Raw genomic sequence first — 22,613 nt, 5'->3', positions numbered from 1 at the left:
GGGAGGAAGATAGAACTTGATGAGGTTGTCGAACCTTTACTTCAACCAGAGAGTGATGCAACACAGAAAGATGTTTTCTGTGGCGCCTATGTCTGTTGAATAGGAAGTTAATGATAGTGATCATGAAGCTTCGAATCAAGTTGCTATCGAACCTCGTAGGTCGACAAGGATATGTACTACTCCTAAGTGGTACGGTAATCCTGTCTTAGATATCATATTGTTAGACAACAATGAACCTACGAGCTATGGAGAAGCGATGGTGGGCCCGTATTCCGACAAATGGTTAGAAGCCATGAAATCCGAGATAGGATCCATATATCAGAACAAAGTATGGACTTTGGTGGACTTGCCCATTGATCGGCAAGCCATTGAGATAAATGGATCTTTAAGAAGAAGACGGACATGGGCGGTAATGTTACCGTCTATGAAGCTCGACTTGTGGGAAAGAGTCTTTTCACAATTTCAAGGAGTTGACTACGATGAGAATTTCTCACCTGTAGCGATGCTTAAGTCCATCGGAATCATGTTAGCATTAGCTATATTTTTCGTTTTGGAAATCTTACAGATGGATGTCAAAACAAGTTTTCTTACCCGTTTTCATAAGAAAAGTTGTATGTGATACAATAAAAGGTTTTGTTGATCCTAAGGATGCTAAAAAGGTATGCTAGCTCCAGCAATCCTTCTATGGACTAGAGCAAGCATCTCGGAATTGGAATATATGTTTTGATGGAGTGATCAAAGCTTTTAGGTTTATACAATGTTTGCTAGAAACTTGTATTCGCAAGAAAGTGAGTGGGAGCACTACAACATTTCTGATAAGTATATGTGGATGACATATTGTTGATCCGAAATAATGTAGAATTTCTGGAAAGCATAAACGGTTGTTTGAAGAGTGATTTTCAAAGGAAGACCTGGATAAAGTTGCTTACATATTGGGCATCAAGATCTATAGAGATAGATCAAGACGCCCGATGATACTTTCAAAGAACGCACACCTTAACATGTTTTTGAAGGAGTTCAAAATAGATCAGTCAAAGAAGGGGTTCTTACCTGAGTTGTAAGGCGTGAAGTTGAGTAAGACTCAAAGATTGACCATGGCAGAAGAAAGAGGAAGGACGAAGGTCGTCCCCTATGCTTTTGTCATAGGCTCTATACGGTATGCCATGCTGAGTACCGCACCTGATGTGTGCCTTGCCACATGTCTGGCAAGAGGGTACAAGGTGATCTAGGAGTAGATCACCAGATAGCGGTCAAAATTATCCTTAGAGGAATAAGGAAATGTTTCTCGGTTATGGAGGTGATAAAGCGTTCGATGTAAAGAGTTACATTGATGCAAGCTTAACACCTCTCCGGATAGCTCTGAGTAGAGATACCAAATACGTATAATGGAGCAACAATTTGGAACAGCTCCAAGTGGAACGTGGTAGCGGCATCTACGATATGACATAAAGTTTTGCGAAATACATAGGGATCTGAATATGGCAAGACCCGTTGACTACAACCTCTCTCACAAGCATAACATGGTCAAACCCAGAACTCATTGAGTGTTAATGACATAGTGATGTGAACTAGATTATTGTGTCTAGTAAACTCTTTGGATGCTGGTCACATGGCGATGTCACCTGTGAGTGTTAATCACATGGCGATGTGAACTAGATTATTGACTCTAGTGCAAGTGGGAGACTGTTGGAAATATGCCCTACAGGCAATAATAAATCAGTTATTATTATTATATTTCATTGTTCATGATAATCATTTATTATCCATGCTAGAATTGTATTGATAGGAAACTCAGATACATGTGTGGATACAGAGACAACACCATGTCCCTAGTAAGCCTCTAGTTGACTAGCTCGTTGATCAATAGATGGTTACGGTTTCCTGACCATGGACATTGGATGTCGTTGATAAAGGGATCACATCATTAGGAGAATGATGTGATGGACAAGACCCAATCCTAAGCCTAGCACAAAGATCGTGTAGTTCGTATGCTAAAGCTTTTCTAATGTCAAGTATCATTTCCTTAGACCATGAGATTGTGCAAACTCCCGGATACCGTAGGAGTGCTTTGGGTGTACCAAACGTCACAACATAACTGGGTGGCTATAAAGGTTCACTAGAGGTATCTCCGAAAGTGTCTGTTGGGTTGGCACGAATCGAGACTGGGATTTGTCACTCCGTGTAAACGGAGAGGTATCTCTGGGCCCACTCGGTAGGACATCATCATAATGTGCACAATGTGACCAAGGAGTTGATCACGGGATGATGTGTTACGGAACGAGTAAAGAGACTTGCCGGTAACTAGATTGAACAAGGTATCGGGATACAGACGATCGAATCTCGGGCAAGTATCGTACCGCTAGACAAAGGGAATTGTATACGGGATTGATTGAATCCTTGACATCGTGGTTCATCCGATGAGATCATCGTGGAACATGTAGGAGCCAACATGGGTATCCAGATCCCGCTGTTGGTTATTGACCGGAGAGTTGTCTCAGCCATGTCTGCATGACTCCCGAACCCGTAGGGTCTACACACTTAAGGTTCGATGACGCTAGGGTTATGGGGAAAGTATGTACGCAGTTACCGAATGTTGTTCGGAGTCCCGGATGAGATCCCGGACGTCACGAGGAGTTCCGGAATGGTCCGGAGGTAAAGATTGATATATAGGAAGTATGGTTTTGGCCACCGGAAGTGTTCCGGGCATCACCGGTAGTGTACTGGGACCACCGGAGGGGTCCGGGGGTCCACCAGGTGGGGCCACCAGCCCCGAAGGCATACATGGGCCAATAGTGGGAAGGGACCAGCCCCTAGATGGGCCGGGGCGCCTCCCACCAAGGCCCAAGGCGCCTCCAAGAGGGGAGGGGGGCAAACCCTAGGGCAGATGGGCCCTAAGGCCCACCCCAGGTGCGCCTCCCCCTCTCCCCCTTGTGGCCGCCACCCTAGATGGGATCTAGGGCTGCCGCACCCCTTGGGGTGGGAATCCTAGGTTGGGGCGCAGCCCTCCCTCTCCCCCTATATATAGTGGAGGCAAAGGGGCAACCCAACACACGATTCGATCTCCCTCTTGGCGCAGCCCTACCTCTCTCCCTCCTCGTCTCTCGTAGTGCTTGGCGAAGCCCTGCTGGAGTTCCGCGCTCCTCCACCACCACCACGCCGTCGTGCTGCTGCTGGTCGGAGTCTTCCCCAACCTCTCCTTCTCCCCTTGCTGGATCAAGGCGTAGGAGACGTCACCGGGCTACATGTGTGTTGAACGCGGAGGCGCCGTGGTTCGGCGCTTAGATCGGAATCAACCGCGATCTGAATCGCTACGAGTACGACTCCTTCATCCGCGTTCTTGCAACGCTTCCGCTTAGCGATCTACAAGGGTATGTAGATGCACTCTCCTTCCCCTTATTTCTAGATTACTCCATAGATTTATCTTGGTGATGCGTAGAAAATTTAAAATTTCTGCTACGATCCCCAACAGAAGCTACTAGTGAAAAGGCTCCTTCTTCTAGTGGTAAAATTGGCAACGACATCTTTGCCCATGTGGAACCTCCACTTACTTATGGTGGACTGATTCCTTCCACTCATTTGAATCATGCCGGTCCTCCCCCTAAGATTGTGAAAAATGAGGACTTTGATTCTTGGGTTTATCGCTTTAAGCGTCATTTGAATCATGTTAATACTAACCTTTGGAGAATTAATGAAGAAGGTTTTTATTCGCATGACCAAAGCAACTTCACCCCTAGAGAAGCCGCGGATAATCAATTCAATGATAATGCTCTCTTCATCATCCAAGATGCAATTCCACTCGAAGATCTTGCTCACCTTCGACCATTCACCGTGGCCAAGGATGCATGGCGCCATGTTGTGTCTCTCTACCGAGGAAGCGCAAGCATTCAATGCTCCAACTATGAAGTGGTGCAAGATGAAGCCGATGAGTTTGCAATGAAAGAAGATGAAGAACCTCGTGAGCTTTATTGGAGATTAACTACTCTCGCGGTCTCACTCCGAGATCATGGGAGCAAGGATACGGATGACAATTGGATCAAGCGCAAATTCCTCAAGGCCATGATGCCTTACCACAAGGCCATGTCCTCCGTCATTCGTCAAAGGCCAGACTTCCACACCTTGTCCTCAAGTGAATTGTTGGATGAGTTTGTGGCTATGAGCATCTTGGATAAGACCGCCGACAATGCGGTGTTACCCTCTCAAAGAGGAAAGAAGCCCAACCTTGCCTTGAAGTCCAAGGTTAGTGTGGAATAATAGGAAGAAGAGGAAGAAGAGGAAGAAGAGAAGAGCAATCCCGAAGATATAAAGTATGCTTATCATGAACACATGGCTCTTGCTTCAAGGCAATTTTGGAGCAAGAAGAACACAAGGCCCAACTTCAACAAGAACAACTCAAGTGAAAGCACAAGTGCTCCCTAGGTGGTTTTGATAATTGATGACAACATATCTCTTGTTGGACTAACATTTCGATCTAGCATGTTTCAGATAAGTTCAACAATGGAGTGGCATGGACTAAAGGTTGTGGGAACTCCTTCAAGATGCTAAGGACAAAGGATTGGCTAAAGCTTCAAGCTCAAGATTCTTCATTTTACATTTTAGTGATCCAAGATCACATTGACTCCATAGGAAAATCCAATACTATCAAGGAGGGATGAGGTGTTGCTTAATGAGCCTCTTGCTTCATGTACTTAGTGATATGCTCCAAAACCCTCAACTACTTTCCCATATCCACATATGACCTAAACCCTAAGCCAAACTTGGTCCTACCGATTCTTCCTATCCGGCGCCATCGAGTTTCACTTGTCATTAGCCACTGCCAAACCCTAATCAGTTCGGTCTCACCGATGGGATCTCGGTCTCACCGAGATGGGCTTGCAAACTCTCTGTTACCCATTGCAATATTCTTGGTCCCACCGAGATATGCAATCGGTCCCACCGAGTTTGCTTGACCAAATCTCAGTTTCACCTATTACCCAAATCGGTCCCATCGAGTTTGAGTAATCGGTCAAACCGAATTTTGGATTTATCCTAACCCTAGCACATCGGTCCCACCGAGTTGATCCAGTCGGTCCCACCAAAATCACTAACGGTCACTAGGTTTACATTTTCGGTCCGACCAAGATCATTGATTCGGTCCCACCGAGATTGGAAAACTGTGTAACGGTTGGATTTTGTGTGGAGGCTATATATATACCCCTCCACCTTCTTCTCATTCAGTGAGAGAGCCATCAGAACACACACACCATTCCAACTCATATGTTCTGAGAGAGAACCACCTACTCATGTGTTGAGACCAAGACATTCCATTCCTACCATATGAATCTTGATCTCTAGCCTTCCCAAGTTGCTTTCCACTCAAACCCTCTTTCCACCAAATCCAAATCCTATGAGAGAGAGTTGAGTGTTGGGGAGACTATCATTTGAAGCACAAGAGCAAGGAGTTCATTACCTACACACCATTTGTTACTTTTTGGAGAGTGGTGTCTCCTAGATTGGCTAGGTGTCACTTGGGAGCCTCCGACAAGATTGTGGAGTTGAACCAAGGAGTTTGTAAGGGCAAGGAGATCGCCTACTTCGTGAAGATCTACCGCTAGTGAGGCAAGTCCTGTGTGGGCGATGGCCATGGTGGGATAGGCAAGGTTGCTTCTTCGTGGACCCTTTGTGGGTGGTTGCTTCTTCGTGGACCCTTCGTGGGTGGAGCCCTGTGTGGACTCACGCAACCGTTACCCTTGGGTGGAGCCCTGTGTGGACTCGCGCAACCGTTACCCTTCGTGGGTTGAAGTCTCCATCAACGTGGATGTAGGATAGCACCACCTATCCGAACCACGGGAAAAACATCAGTGTCTCCAATTGCGTTTGAATTCTCCAAACCCTTCCCTTTACATTCTTGCAAGTTGCATGCTTTACTTTCCGCTGCCTATATAGTCTTTGCATGCTTGCTTGATATGTATTGTGTGTGTTGAAATTGTGCCTAAACTCCACTTAAACCTAAAAAGCTTAAAAATTGCAACTTTAGCACTAAGTGTCTAATCACCCCCCTCTAGAAACATCTACTTCTTGATCCTACAAGTGGTATCAGAGCTTTGGTCTCCATTGCCTTGGTTTAATCACCATTGGAGGAAGATGGATGTGTCTACTCTAGGGAGTCTTAGACATAGAGTGCCTATTCTTGATGGAAAGTACTTTCATGAGTGGAAAAATTAGATGCTTGTAATCTTCAATCAATATCATTTGAACAAGTATATTGCTAGCCCTTGTGCACCCCATATTGATCCCTTGCATCCTACCCTAGATGAAGATATTGACATGATTCGCAATCTTAGAACTATTGAGCTCATCATTAGAGGATTGCCCAAAAATTTGATTGCTAGTTTGCCTACTCAAAATTGCGCCTATACTATATGGAAATTTCTTGAGGAACGGTTTCCCAATCATTCCTTGAAAACTTTGGATGAAATTCTCCATAAATATATTGCCTTGAGTAAGATGAACTCTAGTGATCCTAATTTTGGTAAATGTCTTCTTGAACTTGCCAATCTTAAGCATGCTAAAGGAGATGTTGGAATCATTAATGATATCATACTCAAAGCTATAAGAATTCATAAAAGTGACCACTTTGATGATCATTTATCTGATGAATTACCCTCTCTAGGAAATGATGAATCACAAGATCATGATGAACATGAATATTACGATGAGGACGATAGTGACTTCGATCTTGATGATGCAATGAGACATTTTGGTCTTATGGCAAATCTTCGGGGATATGAATCAGGAGGAAAGGAATGGGTTCTTGATAGTGGATGTACTGATCATATGACCGGAGATGAAGAGATGTTTCGTGAGCTTGCTAAAAATGACGGCCCTCGAAAATATGTCACCTTTGGTGATAATTCAAAGGGTAAAGTGGTTGGCCTTGGTAAGGTGGCCATCTCACATGATAGTTCCATTCAAAATGTCATGCTCGTTGAATCTCTTGGATACAACTTACTTTCAGTATCTAGACTTGCTGATTTCGGTTTAAATGTCCTATTTACTGAGGTAGATTGCCAAGTATTTCGTCAAGACAATCATAAAATGGTCTTTACAGGTATGCGTAGAGGAGATCTTTACATTGTCGATTTCTCTAAAAAGGCACAACCTAAAACTTGCTTTGTTGCTAAATCCTCAAAAGGTTGGTTGTGGCATAGACGACTAGGTCACGTTGGCATGAGAAACCTTGACAATCTTATTAAAGGAGATCATATCCTTGGAGTTAACAATGTCATGTTTGATAAGGATAGACTTTGCAGTGCTTGTCAAGCAGGTAAACAGGTTGGAGGAAGACATCCCGTGAAGAACATCATGACCACAAGGAGGCCACTCGAGCTACTTCACATGGATCTTTTTGGTCCCAACGCCTACAAGAGTCTCGGTGGAAATTCTTTTGGTCTAGTTATAGTTTATGAATTTTCAAGATTTACATGGGTGTTCCTTCTCAATGACAAGTCGCAGGTCCAGAAGATCTTCAGAAACTTCGCTAGGAAAGCCCAAAATCAGTTTGATGTGAAGATCAAGAAGGTTTGGAGTGACAACGGAACGGAATTCAAGAATGCAAATGTGGACACCTTTCTTGACGAAGAAGGGATTTCACACGAGTTCTCGGCTACGTACACACCTCAACAAAATGGAGTTGTTGAGAGGAAGAACCGGATGCTCATCGAAATGGCAAGAACGATGCTTGATGAATACAAGACGCCAAAGCACTTTTGGGCAGAAGCAGTTGAGACAGCTTGTCACGCAACAAATCGCTTATATCTTCACAAGCTACTCGGCAAGACGGCATACGAGCTCCTCACCGGTAACAAGCCTCAAGTTGGATACTTTCGAGTATTCGGCTCAAAGTGCTACATTCTTGATAAGCATCGTCGTTCAAAGTTTGCTCCTAAATCTCATGAAGGTTTTCTACTTGGTTATGGCTCAAACTCTCACACTTACCATGTCTACAACAATTTCACCCGAAAGGTTGAAGAGACGGTGGATGTGAAGTTCGATGAATCTAATGGCTCGCAAGTAGAGCAATTGCCAATTGATGTAGGAGACAAAGACCCTTCAGAAGCAATCCAAGACTTGTCCATTGGCAAAATTCGTCCAACGGAAGTGAAGGAGAGTACTTCATCCGTCCAAGTGGAAGCTTCTACTTCATGGCAAGGTGAACCAAGAATCGACACAGAAGCATCCACAAGTGGGACACATCAAGATGAAGAAAACGAGGAAATACGTCAAGACGAACATCAACAACCTCCTTCTCCACCACGACAAGAGAACGACGACGTCAACAATGAAGAAGGCCAAGAAGAAGAACAAGATGAAGAAGATGCTCAACGAAGACCCAAGCAAAAGCTCTCACGAGTTCGAGCAAGAATTGCCAAAGATCATCCCGTCGAGCAAATCCTCAATGATATACAAACCGGGAGAATCACTCGCTCAAAAACTCGTTTAGCTAACTTTTGTGAAAACTATTCATTCATTTCTAGCATTGAACCAATGAAGGTTGAAGAAGCATTAGAAGATCCGGATTGGATAAACGCTATGCATGAAGAGCTACATAACTTTGAGAGAAACCAAGTTTGGACATTGGTTGAGAAGCCCGACAACAACCACAACATCATTGGTACCAAATGGGTGTTTCGCAACAAGCAAGATGAAGATGGACAAGTGGTTCGCAACAAAGCACGTCTCGTCGCCCAAGGATACACACAAGTCGAAGGTATGGACTATGGTGAGACGTATGCTCCCGTTGCTAGACTTGAGTCCATTCGCATCTTACTTGCCTATGCTAATCACCATAATATCACCTTGTACCAAATGGACATTAAAAGTGCTTTTCTAAATGGTGAAATAGAGGAGGAAGTTTATGTCAAACAACCTCCCGGCTTTATCAATCCTAAGAAACCAAATCATGTTTACAAACTTCACAAAGCTCTTTATGGTCTTAAACAAGCTCCTAGAGCATGGTATAAATGCTTGACCAAGTTCCTTACTACAAGTGGTTTTGAAATTGGTAAAATTGATTCTACTCTTTTTACTAAAAGGGTTAATGGAGAACTATTTGTATGCCAAATTTATGTTGATGATATCATATTTGGTTCAACTAACACTCTCTTTAGTGAAAAGTTTGGAAAGCTAATGTCAGAGAAGTTTGATATGTCTATGATGAGTGAACTCAAATTCTTTCTCGGGTTGCAAATCAAGCAAACTAAGGAAGGTACATTTGTCTCTCAAACAAAGTACACCAAGGACTTATTCAAGAAGTTCAATATGCAAGAATGCAAAGGTATGTCTACACCCATGCCTACTAGTGGACATAATGATTTAACCAAAGATGGTGAACCGGTTGATCAAAAGGTTTATCGCTCTATGATTGGTTCATTGTTATACCTATGTGCTTCACGTCCCGATATTATGCTAAGTGTGTGCATGTGTGCAAGATATCAAGCTGCTCCTAAATATTGTCATCTTAAGGCTGTGAAAAGGATAGTGAGATATTTAATCCATACACCAAATTTTGGCATTTGGTATCCTAAGAGGTCTTCTTTTGATCTTGTTGGCTATTCCGACTCGGATTATGCCGGAGACAAGGTTGATAGAAAGTCCACTTCAGGTACTTGTCAATTTCTTGGTAGATCTCTTGTGTCTTGGTCTTCCAAGAAACAAAACTCGGTATCCTTATCCACCGCCGAAGCGGAATACATTGCTGCTGGTTCATGTTGTGCTCAATTACTTTGGATGACCCAAACTCTTAAAGATTATGGGATTTATGTGAAACATGTTCCACTGCTTTGTGACAATGAAAGTCCTATCAAAATTGGTCATAATCCTGTACAACATTCTCTAACTAAGCATATTGAAGTTCGTCATCATTTCATTCAAGATCATGTTGCTAAGGGTGACATCAATCTTAAGCATGTTCGCACCGATAAACAATTAGCGGATATATTCACTAAACCGCTTGATGAGAAAGCGTTTTGCAGGTTGAGAGGAGAATTGAACATCATTGATGCCTCGAACTTGGAGTAGAAACTCCATTGGATACATGCAAGACATGAGCTTATAACTAATCCATGATATATCTCTTATGATAACTATCTTATGTCTTGGATATATTTGCACCTTGCATGTTGTCTAACCCATGTAGGTGCTTGGTTGAATCTAATGCCATGAGATGGCACTCATATCTTGAGCAATCTCTACATCACCAAGACTCTACACAATAGTGGTTGAAGACAAGGAAGCACAAAACCACTCAAACATATCCTTTGACAAATTCTATGTTAAGCTTCATGATTGTCATTTTTGGATACACAAGTGCTCTTCCTTGCAAGAACTAACCCATGTAGGTAGATGAACTCAAACTCCAAGTGGTGCTCCCAACTCTTGATGAACTACATCAACCTTGAGCACCCACACAAGTTCAACTACATGAGCAAGAACCACATCACCACCCAAGGTATGTCATTCCATCTTAGAGAAGCTTTACTCGAAGACATGAGTCAAAGCAACTCAACAAGGTGTGAATACATCAAGATGCTTAAACGAAAAATGGTAACCCCATTTTGAGCTTAAACGATGAGTATGACCTATGATCAAGTTTTCTCACTTGACTCCTAAGTCAATATACTCTAACATAGGTGACTATGTCACCGCCCAATTCTAGATGAAGTTCTCTTGTGTTCTTTTCTGAGTTATTGCATTTGTCCCTTGCATATTTGTTTCCTTCTCTTTCAAACAAAAAAAACTTCATCTAGAAACGTTCACTCTTTTCCTTTTTGTTCTTGTTCTGCATATTTCTGCACCAAATTCCTTGCAAATCTTTCAGCTAATTCATTGCAAATCTTTGTGAGATCTTACTTGTCTAGTGAGCTGAGGTGACAAGTGTTTTTCTCTGTGTAAACTCGGTTTCACCGACTTACAATTTTCGGTCCAACCGAATCTTTTCGGTACCACCGAGATATGCCACTCGGTGCCACCGACTTTGCAATCAGAAAAACAGATTGCCACTTGTTCTACATTTCTTCTGATCCAGCTCCACTCAATGAATCTTGTCCCCTACAAGCATCACAATTTTATCCTCTGCCTTGTGCTGAATCTCAAGGACCAAACCTATTCGATGGATTCCAAGAGAAACCTTCTTGGAAATTGATGTCAAAGGGGGAGAGAGAGATCACATCAAGGGGGAGAAACAGTCTCAAGGACCAAACCTACAAGAGAAAAATATTAAGGGGGGGAGAGAGACCTCAAGGGGGGAGAGAAAGTCTCAAGGATCCCAGATGTTGTTAAGGGGGAGAGAGAGAGAATACTCAAGGATCCCAGATGCTTGACGTTCAAGAGGAGAGATGTCACATGTCCTTTTGGGGGAAAGACATGTATTTGCATTAAGCTCTATCCATTTGTATCCTTCAGCTCTGATTTTCCCTTTCCTATCTTCTCCCAATATCCCATGTAAGATTCAGGGGGAGCAAGACAACTAGGGGAAAGAAATCAGTCAAATCCATTGCATATCTTTATTCTTGGGGACATGGTAATTTCAATGCGCTACCTTGTACTCACTCTCTACATGTCACCCCAGTCTTGGTATTCTTGTGGTTTCTTTTGTTTGCTCTGGCTAGTGGATGTACCTATGTTATCTAACTTTGTTTGTGCAGGTTCATTCCATCCTAAGCCAACTCAAGACCACAAGGTAAGTATATGCATCAAAATCATGAGTATGAGAAGTTCTTGCTTATGTACATACTGTTTGCAAGAAGGACTCATGAGCATGAAGGTATTTTCCTTGATAATCTTTTACTCTGATGCATATGGCCAAGATGCATGTAACACATTGCCTACTCTGTCATGATTATGCTCTCACATGTCTCTATATTTCATATTTACATGAGTGCATACATGTAGGGGAAGCCTATGCTTGTTACATGTCCTTCCAAAGCTTTACTTGTTGTTTTTTATATCTTTATCTAAAGTTTTGATGTATGTTGCCATCAATTACCAAAAAGGGGGAGATTGAAAGCACAAGTGCTCCCTAGGTGGTTTTGATAATTGATGACAACATATCTCTTGTTGGACTAACATTTCGATCTAGCATGTTTCAGATAAGTTCAACAATGGAGTGGCATGGACTAAAGGTTGTGGGAACTCCTTCAAGATGCTAAGGACAAAGGATTGGCTAAAGCTTCAAGCTCAAGATTCTTCATTTTACATTTTAGTGATCCAAGATCACATTGAGTCCATAGGAAAAGCCAATACTATCAAGGAGGGATGAGGTGTTGCTTAACGAGCCTCTTGCTTCATGTGCTTAGTGATATGCTCCAAAACCCTCAAGTACTTTCCCATATCCACATATGACCTAAACCCTAAGCCAAACTCGGTCCTACCAATTCTTCCTATCCGGCGCCACCGAGTTTCACTTGTCATTAGCCACTGCCAAACCCTAATCAGTTCGGTCTCACCGATGGGATCTCGGTCTCACCGATATGGGCTTGCAAACTCTCTGTTACCCATTGCAATATTCTCGATCCCACCGAGATATGCAATCGGTCCCACCGAGTTTGCTTGACCAAATCTCAGTTTCACCTATTACCCAAATCGGTCCCACCGAGTTTGAGTAATCGGTCAAACCGAGTTTTGGATTTATCCTAACCCTAGCACATCGATCCCACCGAGTTGATCCAGTCGGTCCCACCAAAATCACTAACGGTCACTAGGTTTACATTTTCGGTTCGACCGAGATCATTGATTCGGTCCCACCGAGATTGGAAAACTGTGTAACGGTTGGATTTTGTGTGGAGGCTATATATATACCCCTCCACCTTCTTCTCATTCAGTGAGAGAGCCATCAGAACACACACACCATTCCAACTCATATGTTCTGAGAGAGAACCACCTACTCATGTGTTGAGACCAAGACATTCCATTCCTACCATATGAATCTTGATCTCTAGCCTTCCCAAGTTGCTTTCCACTCAAACCCTCTTTCCACCAAATCCAAATCCTATGAGAGAGAGTTGAGTGTTGGGGAGACTATCATTTGAAGCACAAGAGCAAGGAGTTCATTACCTACACACCATTTGTTACTTCTTGGAGAGTGGTGTCTCCTAGATTGGCTAGGTGTCACTTGGGAGCCTCCGACAAGATTGTGGAGTTGAACCAAGGAGTTTGTAAGGGCAAGGAGATCGCCTACTTCGTGAAGATCTACCGCTAGTGAGGCAAGTCCTGTGTGGGCGATGGCCATGGTGGGATAGGCAAGGTTGCTTCTTCGTGGACCCTTTGTGGGTGGTTGCTTCTTCGTGGACCCTTCGTGGGTGGAGCCCTGTGTGGACTCACGCAACCGTTACCCTTGGGTGGAGCCCTGTGTGGACTCGCGCAACCGTTACCCTTCGTGGGTTGAAGTCTCCATCAACGTGGATGTAGGATAGCACCACCTATCCAAACCACGGGAAAAACATCAGTGTCTCCAATTGCGTTTGAATTCTCCAAACCCTTCCCTTTACATTCTTGCAAGTTGCATGCTTTACTTTCCGCTGCCTATATACTCTTTGCATGCTTGCTTGATATGTATTGTGTGTGTTGAAATTGTGCCTAAACTCCACTTAAACCTAAAAGCTTAAAAATTGCAACTTTAGCACTAAGTGTCTAATCACCCCCCTCTAGACACATCTACTTCTTGATCCTACATCAAGTGGCGCAAAGGTCAAGCAACGAGTGAGGACTTGCTATAATTGTGGCAATGTGAGCCACTTTGTTGCGGAATGTCCTTATGAGAAAAGGGAAGACAATGGTGGCAAGCTCAACCGAAAAGACAAGGCCAAGTCTTTCCCCAACAAGAGCAACTTCATCAATAAGACTCCTCCCAAGGGGTTGGTGGCACAAGAAGAGTACCATGAGGATGATGATGATGATGATAAAGACGGTGAGTCGGTTGCCATGGCCTCCGTTGCCATTGCGCCAACTCCACGGGTGTCTCTCTTCGATTCACCCAATGAGAACATCACCGCCAAGTGCCTCATGGATAAAGCCACCAACAAGGTAACTCCCAACATCAAAACTACCATCATTAATAATCCTTCGTTTACGGATTGCATTGATGAACATGAGGGGTCAAATGTGGAGGAGAATGAATTTGAGTCCTTTATGAGTAAACTCAAGGGGAAATCCAAGAAGCACTTTGTTGCTCTCTTGGAACAACTTGGTGAAGCCAATGACATGATCGAGGCTCACGAAGATAGCATCTCTAAGATGGAGGGGCATAGTCGTGACTATGCCGATGAGATTTCGGATCTTTCCAATGCTCTTGAGGAAGAGTGAGGTCTTCGTTTGGCTCTTGAGGAGTCATACAATGGTGACCACGCTAAATTAAAGAAAGATCTTGATCATGCTCTTGTTGTATCTCGTGTGATAAACTCCGAGAAGGCCAAGCTTGGGGTTGATGTTGCTAGACTCAAAGAGGAGTTTGACTTACTTGACAAGGCTCACAAGGCCTTGAAGGGTGCTCATTCTAGTCTCAAAGAGTCTCATGATCAACTCCAAGTAAAGCTAACCAAGGAGAAAGCCACTTTTCCTCACATGGTTTTAATTGATCATGCAAATGCTACTAACCCTTGTTGTGAGCATGTGCATCTTGTTGAGGAGAATGCAAAGTTGAAGAAGCAACTTGATAAAGGCCTTGTGTCATGCATATAAGGTGAGAAGAACCTGAACGACCTTTTGAGCAATCAAAGGGAGGTTGTGGCCAAGGAATGAATTGGGTTCACACCCAAGTCCAAGAACAAGAAGAAGGAAGACAAGGCTAAATGACCTCCCCCTCTCAAGCAAACTTTTGTGAAGGATGGAGAGGGTGCTTCCAAGGAGAAGAAGAAGAAGAACATTGTGAATGGTAGTGATGCCAAGAAGGGCAATGCTACCCCTCCCAACAAAGCTGGCGACTTTAACCCTTCTTGTGTGTTATGCCGTGCTAGTAATAGACATGTTTATGCCAAATTTATTGGTTTCTCCTATGAGTAAATTGAATGGTCTATTTGGGTTCCTAAGATCCTTGTTACTAACCTCAAAGGACCCATTACAAAATGGGTACCTAAAACCAAGCATTGATCTCTTGTAGGTGTTTGCTTCCGGCGGGGGATCATGGTTGCTCGATAGTGGAGCCACTAATAATATGACCGGAAGCAAGGACGTGGTGGTGGACGTTCACAAGATTCCATCTATGCCCACCAATGTCGAGTGGGGTGATGCGTCGTCCTCTAAGGTACTGGGACTTGGCAAGGTTGTCATTTCTCATGATCCCATGATCGAGAAGGTCATGCTTGTTGAGTCCCTTGCATACAATTTACTTTCCGTTCGTCAACTCACACTCATGGGCTTTGCCACTTTCTTTGATGTTGATATCGTGGCCCTCTTGTGGAGCAAGACTCTTAAAGTAGACTTTGTTGGGAATGTCGAGAACGGTCTCTATGTGATTAACTTTTCGGAGTGACCCACTAAGACCGCGACATGCCTAATGGCTAAAGTTGACATGGGATGGCTTTGGCATCGCCGTTTAGCCCATGTCAATATGAGATCTTTGCAAAGTCTTCTCAAGGGGGACCATGTCCGTGGACTAACAAATGTTAGTTTTGCTAAAGATTGTGCTTGCAGTGCTTGTATCGAAGGAAAGCTACATGAAAAGGCTCACCCTCCGACGACTATCATTTACTCGAAGAGGCCTTTGGAGCTCCTTCACATGGATCTATTTGGGCCTCCATCCTTTGATAGTCTTGGGGGTAGAAAGTATTGCTTGATGATTGTGGATGATTATTCAAGATACGCTTGGGTATCTTTCTTCAAGAGGAAAAGCGAGACCCAACAAACCGTCATTGACTTTGCAAATGAAGCTCAACGTCAACACGATGCAAAGATCTTGACAATAAAAAGTGACAATGGCACCGAGTTCAAAAACTACACCTTGGATGAGTTTCTTAGTGATGAGGGGATCAAGCATCAATATTCCGCACCTTACACCACTCAACAAAATGGTGTAGCGGAGAGGAAGAACCGGACGTTGATGGATGCGGCAAGGACCATGATGGCGGAGTTCAAGTCTCCATACAACTTTTGGGCCGAAGCCATCAACACCGCGTGTCATGCATCCAATCGTCTCTACCTCCGCAAAGGCTTGAACAAGACTCCATATGAGATACTCACCGGTAACAAGCCCAACCTCAAGTACTTCCGGGTGTTCGGGTGTAAGTGTTTCATTTCTCAAGAAAGGTGTTCATTTGTCTAAATTTGAGGCTAGAGCTCATGAGGGCATATTTGTTGGTTATGCTACAAACTCTCATGCTTACCGTGTCCTCAATAAGTCCATGGGACTTATTGAGGAGACATGTAACATGGAGTTTGATGAGAATAACGACTCCCAAGTGGAGCAAAGTGGCACTTGTGATGTAGGTGATGAAATTCCTTCCCAGGGCATAAGAAGAATGGGTGTTGGTTTTATCCTACCCATTGAGGATCCCCTTGTGGCCGAAGGAGAAGGACAATGTTCCACTCACATGGAGCCATCACCAACCCAAGGCCCACACGCTTCCAAAGAACAAAGTGAAGGCCCTCAACCTCATGAACAAGACCAAGGGCAAGATCAACCTCAAGATGGTGTTGAATCACCAAGTGATGCCCAAGGTCAAGTTCTCTCATCCAAGCAAGTTCAAGATCAAGAGCAAGCTCAAGATCAAGAACGAGCTCAAGACGGCGCTCAAGATGATCGAGTAACCGCTCCTAAACTCTCTCTAGAGGAGGAATTAGAGCGTCGTGCCGCCAAGATCGCATCCAAGCTATCCACCAAAGATCATCTCATGACAAATGTGCTTGGAAGCTTAAGAAAGGGGGTAAGCACTCGTAGACAATTAGCAAACTATTGTGAACATCACGCGTTTGTCTCTTGTGTTGAACCCCAAAAGGTCTATGAGGCGCTCGAGGATCTGGATTGGCTTAATGCCATGCATGAAGAACTCAACAACTTTGAGCACAACAAGGTGTGGATATTGGTGCCAAGGCCAACGGGGAACCATAGTGTCATTGGAACCAAGTGGATATTCAAGAACAAGCAAGATGCTCATGGGATTATCATTCGCAAAAAGGTTCGTTTGGTAGCTCAAGGCTACTCCCAAGTCGAGGGTATCGACTACGGTGAAACCTTTGCTCCCGTCGCTCGCCTTGAATCCATTTGCATGTTGATTTCTTATGCTTCTCATCATAACTTTAAGTTACAACAAATGGATGTGAAGAGCGCTTTTCTTAATGGTCCTATTAATGAGTTGGTATATGTCAAGCAACCCCCCGAGTTCGAGGATCCCTATTTTCCCGATCATGTGTACCAACTCGATAAGGCACTCTATGGCCTTAAGCAAGCCCCACGTGCGTGGTATGACCACCTTACCGAGTTGTTGCAAGATCGTGGTTTCAAAATTGGGAAAATCGACCCCACTCTTTTTACTAAGAAGGTCAAAGGGGAGTTGTTTGTGTGCCAACTATATGTTGATGATATTATCTTTGGTTCCCCTAACAAAGCTTTCAATGAGGAATTTGCCGCACTCATGACCTCCAAGTTCAAGATGTCCATGATGGGAGAGTTAAAGTTCTTTCTCGGGTTCGAAGTCAAGCAACAATGAGAAGGAATCTTCAACAACCAAGCCAAATACACTCAAGACATGCTCAAGAGATTCAAGCTAAGTGATGTCAAGCCGGCTTCCATTCCAATGCCCGTCAAATGCCAACTTGACATAGATTCCAATGGTAAAGCGGTGGATCAAAAGGTATATCGCTCCATGATTGGATCCTTGCTTTACCTTTGTGCATCTAGACCGGATATCATGTTGAGTGTGGGAATTTGTGCATGGTTTCAAGCCGCACCTAAGGAAAGCCACTATGTGGCGGTCAAGCGAATCTTTCGGTATTTGGCTCATACCCCAAACTTTGGCTTATGGTATCCAAGAGGATCTAACTTCAACCTTGTGGGCTATTCGTGATGAAGCTATGTACCTAGGATAGGGGCATGGACCTGTCCTAAGTACCCTACCCAAGGACATCCCTAGAAGAAGTCACCTTTCAATCGACTTGGAGGTATCCCACTCGACAGATTCAAGACACTCGACCACGAAGCAATCACTCGACCAAATTCCAACCACTCGACTGCCAGGAGATCTAAAGTCACCCTGCACGCAAACGGTCGGTCATTAAGTAGCTTTTATGGTCATCATAGCACTTTATTAGGGGCGTTACCAGTAACCCCCAGTCTTAATGTACTTTAAACCTTGCATTACTAAGGGCTGGAGGGGCCTGGCGAACTCTATATAAGCCACCCCCCTCCTCAGTATCAAGGGTTGTCACCCCTGTTATTCATACACACATAATTCAGTCGAACGCCTCCGGGCACCGAGACATAGGGCTGTTACTTCCTCCGAGAAGGGCCTGAACTCGTAATCCTCGTGTGCTTACAACTCCTCCATAGCTAAGATCTAGCCTCTCCATACATACCCCCCTACATCACTGTCAGAGTTAGAACCACGACAGTTGGCGCCCACCATGGGGCTAGGAGTTTAGCGCCTAGTTTGAGAAGTTGCGATTTTTTCCGATCTCCTTGATCATGGTTTCGGGCGGAGCTTTGGTGGAGGGCCGCGAGATCCGTCTCGGCGCGCTCACGTTCATTGCCGACGACTCCGCTTGGCTTCAGGAGGCTCCACTCGACGTCGACGTGCTCCCCGTTCGTGGGGCGACGCACTTTCGCGCATGCGTCCGTGGTGTCCTCCTGCGGCAGCCGTCGACCCAGTATCGGTCGGCTCCCGTGGCATCTCCCCGTCCTGTTTCTTGCCGGTGCAAGCGCTCCGGTCGGTCGAGGCTTCAGAGGTGGGTGAGGCATGCGGTGGCCCGCCAGTCGGCCACCCCACAAGTCGCGGCAATCGAGCCCGACGAATCCCTCTACGGCCTGTTCGACCTGTCGACTGGCTCCTCAGAGACCGCATCCGAATGCGACAGCAGTGACCCAGCTGCAGAGGTTCTGGTGATCGATGGGCCACACAGTCCTCCCGGTTTCCCCTGCGCTGACGGAGGCGCGGATGGGGGCGACCCGTCGCATCCTCACGAGGAGTATCTCCCCGAGCCTCTCACGTCATTGCAGCGGGAGGAACTTCGCCGCCGGAACATGGATGCACTCCACACTCCTATCGTTGGAGAAACCCCCGAGGCCCGAGCCTTGGAGGATGCACGCTTGGCTAACTTGGCCGAGCGCACTCGACTGGAGAATCTCCAGAGAATACTCGACGGGCGAGCGCGTCAACGGGCTCCAGAATCCAGTCGACGTCAACTCTTTCCGCCCCCGCAGGTATATCGTACTCCGATTCAGAATTTGGCGGTTGCGGCCCGTATAGCAGAGTCGATTCAGCCCTCCCAGTCAGAGGCTGGCAGAGGCTTGTTGCAAATCAGAGCATTGCTCCGGGCAGCGGGAGACCAGAATTCCGCTGTTTTTCAGTCGCGGAACAGGATCCACAGTCGATTCGTTGCAGCGGATACAGTCCAGTCGGCTCACAGCCCAAGATCGCCTCCGAGGCGTGAGGGACGTGGAGACCGGCGTGATCAGTACAGAAGGAATGAGCAGTATGATCACCGATTCGATCGTGATGATCGACGTCGAGTGCCAACCCCTCCCCCGAGGAGTGGATCATATGTGCCTCGACAGCAGGTGGACAGACGCCCTCATAATGTTGGGCGGAGAATTCTAGTCGACCCCAGGGAACCAGGCTTTGATGTGAGGTCCATTCTCGTTCAAGGTTTGGTCGACAGGAATAGAGCTCACCGAGAAGGCCACGACAGAGATGCGCCTACCAGTAGCAGAGTACATGTTTCAGGGCCGGAGTGTTTCAGTCGAGCCATCAGAGCCGCTGTAATTCCTCCCAACTTCAGGTTGGCGACTGGAGTTAGTAAGTTCACCGGTGAGTCCAAGCCCGATACTTGGCTCGAAGATTACCGAGTGGCTGTCCAGATTGGCGGTGGGAACGATGAGGTAGCCATGAAGCACCTGCCTCTCATGTTAGAAGGCTCGGCCAGAGCGTGGCTGAATCAGTTAGCACCCAGCAGCATTTACACTTGGGAGGATCTCTCCCGAGTGTTTGTCACCACATTTGAAGGAACATGCAAGTGACCTGCAGGCCTTACAGAATTGCGGTCTTGCATGCAGAAACCGAATGAAACTTTGAGGGATTACATCCAGAGGTGGATCACATTGCATCACACAGTTGAAAATGTACCAGATCATCAAGCAGATTGTGCCTTTAAAGAAGGCGTTAAGTACAGAGAATTGGATCTGAAGTTCGGTCGAACAGGAGAGATGTCTCTGAATCGGATGATGGAGATTGCCACCAAATACACTAACGGTGAAGATGTGGATCGACTTTGGAGTGGCAAGCATAAAGCAGTCGCCCAGGAAACCGGAGGAAATTCCAGTCAGAAACAGAAGCGAAAAGCCGAGCCAGCCGCTCCTGGGGAGGCCCTGGCCGTAACCCAGGGAAAATTTAAGGGAAAACCCAAAGGACCTTGGAACCCCAAGAAAGTTAAAGACCAAGATGGAAATGATGTTTTGGATGTACCGTGTCACATCCACACCAAGAAAGATGAAGAGGGTAAACTCATTTACCCAAAGCATACCACTCAACAGTGTCGGCTTCTGATCCAGCAGTTTCAGGGCAAGCAGTCCAAAGATAAGGAAAAGGAGTCAGACAAAGTTGAGGACAAGGAAGATAGTGACATGGGTACCCCCAGGTCAATTCCACCCTGATGATTTTTGCTGATGTTGAGAGCAAAAGTTGACTGAAGGTTATTAACCGTGAGGTAAATATGGTTGCTCCGGCAACACCCAATTATCTGAAGTGGTCCCAGACTGCCATCACATTCGACCAGTCTGATCACCCTACGCACATTGCCACCCTTGGGAGGCAAGCTCTGGTGGTCGACCCAGTTGTCGAAGGCACTCGACTGACCAAAGTCCTGATGGATGGAGGCAGCGGTTTGAACATACTGTATGCAGAAACATTGAAAGGGATGGGCATTCCGATGTCCAGGCTCAGCACCAGTAACATGAGTTTCCATGGAGTCATTCCTAGGAAGAAAGCCGAGTCACTCGGCCAAATTGCTCTTGATGTGGTTTTCGGTGATTCCAAGAATTACCGCAAGGAAAAGTTGACATTCGAAGTTGTGGATTTCCAAAGTGCTTATCACGCTATTTTGGGCAGGCCAGCTTATGCACGCTTCATGGCTTGACCATGTTATGTGTATCTCAAATTGAAGATGCCTGGTCCCAAAGGTGTGATCACTGTTACAGGCAATCGGAAGAAAGCAGAAGAGTGTTTTCAAAAAGGCTCAAAGATTGCTGACGCTCAGATGGCGGTGGTCGAGCTGCAAGAGTATCAGAAGACTGCAGATCCGAGTGAGTTGCTATGAGCTAAGAAGCCTGCTTCAGAATCAGCTTTTCAGTCGTCCGGTGAAACGAAGGCAATTCACATTCACCCGACCGATCCAAACGCTGCTCCGACTCACATCTCAACGATGGTCGACTCCAAATAGGAAGAAGCGCTCATCCAGTTCCTCCGTGAGAGCTGGGACATCTTCGCATGGAAGCCTGCTGACATGCCTGGAGTTCCCAGGGGGCTGGCTGAGCACCGTCTATGAGTCGACCCAAAATTTAAACCTGTGAAAGAACATCTTCGACGGTCCGCCGTCCAGAAGAGGAAGGCCATTGGCGAGGAGGTGGCTCGGCTCTTAGCAGCAGAGTTCATCCGAGAAATTTACCACTCCGAGTGGCTCACCAATGTTGTCATGGTCCCCAAGAAGGACAAGTCACTTCTCATGTGCATTGATTTCAAGCATATCAATCGGGCCTGCCCGAAAGATCATTTTCCTCTCCCCCGCATCGACCAGATAGTCGACTCGACTGCGCGATGTGAGCATTTGTCTTTCCTAGACGCCTATTCCGGGTACCATCAGATCCGTCTGTACGGGCCCGACGAGATCAAAACAGCTTTCATCACTCCATTCGGGTGCTTCTGTTATGTCACCATGCCGTTCGGCCTCAAGAATGCCGGAGCCATGTTCATGAGGATGATTCAGAAGTGTTTGCTCACTCAAATCAGTCGGAATGTGGAGGCATACATGGATGATATTGTGGTTAAGTCACGGAAGGGTTCCGACCTGCTGACTGACCTTGCTGAAACCTTTGCCAACCTCAGGAGGTATGATATCAAGCTCAATCCGTCAAAGTGCACGTTCGGAGTTCCAGGTGGGAAGTTACTCGGTTTTCTCATTTCCGAACGGGGAATCGACGCCAATCCTGACAAAATTGGTACTATACTCCGGATGAAACGTCCTGTGCGTGTGCATGACGTCCAGAAGCTTACAGGATGCTTGGCCGCTTTAAGTTGATTCATCTCTCGCCTCGGTGAAAAGGCATTGCCTCTTTACCGATTGATGAAGAAGTCCGACAAGTTCGAGTGGACTCCAGAAGCTGATGCAGCGTTTACAGAGCTCAAAGCTCTGCTCTCCACCCAGCCGGTGCTCGCTAC

The sequence above is a fragment of the Triticum dicoccoides genome, chromosome 6A (genome assembly GCF_002162155.2).
Source record: "Triticum dicoccoides isolate Atlit2015 ecotype Zavitan chromosome 6A, WEW_v2.0, whole genome shotgun sequence".
Classification (NCBI taxonomy): Eukaryota; Viridiplantae; Streptophyta; class Magnoliopsida; order Poales; family Poaceae; genus Triticum; species Triticum dicoccoides.
This window is presented reverse-complemented; position numbering follows the sequence as displayed.